This window comes from Cynara cardunculus (genome assembly GCF_001531365.2).
Source record: "Cynara cardunculus var. scolymus isolate 2C chromosome LG 3, CcrdV1, whole genome shotgun sequence".
NCBI classification, from domain to species: Eukaryota; Viridiplantae; Streptophyta; class Magnoliopsida; order Asterales; family Asteraceae; genus Cynara; species Cynara cardunculus.
In genome coordinates, this window is record NC_037530.1 from 22,746,181 (window position 1) to 22,748,927 (window position 2,747).

Below are 2,747 nucleotides of genomic sequence, written 5' to 3' on the forward strand. Positions count from 1 at the left end.
TATATATATATATATATATATATATATATATATATATATATATACATCGAAACATAAAAATGTTGACTAATCTCGCTAACATTGAACTTGGGAAAATGTATATATATAACACATATTTCATTACATAGAAATATAGTTTACATCACATGGTCCCACTAGTACAAGGATTATTATATGTACAAAATCTACATATGAAAAATTCCAAAACAAAATCTTGTACTATCATATGTGATACAACATGTATCATCCAAAATAAGGAATCTTATGCAGATCTTCAAAAGCAGATATCAAATTAGGAAAATAATCACATTTTCCCTTTCTCCTTACTATCCCTGGACCACACAGTTCCTGCATTGCATATTTTAAAGACAGAAAATGAGGATTAGACCAGAAGCGTCTAGTGAGTAAATCCCTTCATTGCAAATGCAGGGTGATAAACACCAAATTATTAATAAATATTTTTGCTAAGAAAATAATGCATTTCAAGCAACAATGCAGTCCTCAATAGAATGAATAATAGGATAGACTCTATAACATCAACTCTTGATATAAAATACATCTTGTTTAAAGATCCAATATTTCCAAGATGAAATTAACATTGCGGCCACAGTCTCTTTGATTCATCAGATTAAAAGACCAGAATTTCTCTGTAAATATTAATGGAAAGATTTAAGGCAATACTTGCCCTTTATGACAAACCATTTTCCCTTTCTCAATAACATCTAAATTATAATTTCTAATAGGAATAATATCTCTAATTCATCAGATCATAAAGAAATGATGGTTCAAAGTTATTAAATCCAATTAACAATAATAACAAGAGTTATAATAATATTCACATATGACAATGTCTCCCTTATTCCAATTACACCACTCCTTGATATGCCATCCTTGTTACTCCATCCAAAACAGGGTTACTTATCAGAACAGACAAAAGTTACCTCGTCTGAAAGTACCCATTCCCAGTTCCAAGCCAGAACAGACAAATGTCACCACGTCTGGGGGAACTACCTCTTAAAACAAGTTTCATACCAAAACAGACATACGTCACCACGCTTGGTAGAAACAGTTTCCAAAAATCCAATTCCATACCAAAACAGACATACGTCATCATGCTTGGTAGAAATGTTTTCCCAAAATATGGTTCCATACCATAACAGACTTATGTCACCACGCTTGGTAGGAACATATCTTTTATTTAAAAGATATAAAATACCCTTTTTTTTATAATAACATAATTTAAATCCAATAATAATTTATCTAATCATGAGAATTCCAAGAAAGCCCAACACTTGAAATTTTCATCAAACTAACGTCCGGATAAGTTATCCGGACAAGTAATCCGGTCAACTATCCGGTCAACAATCCGTTGTCCGATTATCAACCTGTTCAATATACTTGTCCGATTTATCACTAGTCCGCACGACCCTTGAGCGATTTAAGGCTAAACCGCACAAAGCTTGGTCGTATTCACACTTCTCCGTTCAAAAACCTTTATCCTGTTTACATAATTCAAATCTCGCTAACTCCCTAAATCGCACGATACTATGAACGGTTTTAAGACTAAGTCGGACATCTCGTGTCCGGTTTAGAGACAATCCGGACAATACTATGTCCGGTTTAAACTTAATCCGGTCACCCCTTTTATCCGGATAAACCCAAATCACAGATTTCTTTTTTTATAGATAAAACACTATATACATACATTAAAAATCAGTAATAAATTTGTATGAAAGAAGTTTTGGAAATCACTCGCCCCTTTTTATGCAAATTTTTAGATTTGAGATGAAGAATGTAAGACCAAATGCTTCTCCGGACAACTTCTCAAAAGCTCTTAACTTCCCAAATAAGGCAAGAAACTTTGCCTGAAAACTTAATCCTTATAGAAAGTCAGCTATTACCCACATGCATGCATACATACAACACTATCCAAGTATGCATATCATTTCTTACATACACACACTTCACATGCATATTTATATCATGCACACACATATATATATAACATATATATATATATAACATATATATATATATATCTACATATTATGTATATATCCCTTATGCATAAAAATACACATACTCACATATTTAACCCATGTAAGCATGTATCCACATAAACAATTAATTCACATAATAAATACATTGGGTAATAACCAAGACCCGATTATCACAATATGACACTTGTTTTATAAAAGACTTTTCCAAATAATGTCCTATAAACAGTCTAACAAGAAGTGTTCTAAAAAAACTTTTTAAGACGTCGAAAATCGTCATATAAACTTGTTACAATATCTTTATATAAGGTTTTGGTACTATACACTTCAGTCTTCAAACATTTTTTTATGTTTTATAAACCCGATCTTGTTTGTAATGTCTGACGAAGAGTTTCTAGATCATCATATTCTTGTAGTTCTCTTTTTTATTGTGTCAAACATCATTTTATTAGTTCTTTTAATAGATTTTTGACTAATATATTCACATTCAATTTACCAAAATGTGATATTACTATAAATCATACATAATATAGTTTTACATAAGTTCTTAATCTATATATATATTAAAGAAGAAACCACTATGTATGATGTGGCCTCTTCTAAAAGCTAGGAGCTTACACTACAAAAATGCTGGGTATCAGCGAGGGAAAWTTCCCTCGCTGATCCGTCGCTGAAAGTGGTTTCCGTCGTTGATCCGTCGCTGATACTCCGTCGGTCAAAATGTCGTAGGTAATGCTATCAGCGACGGAT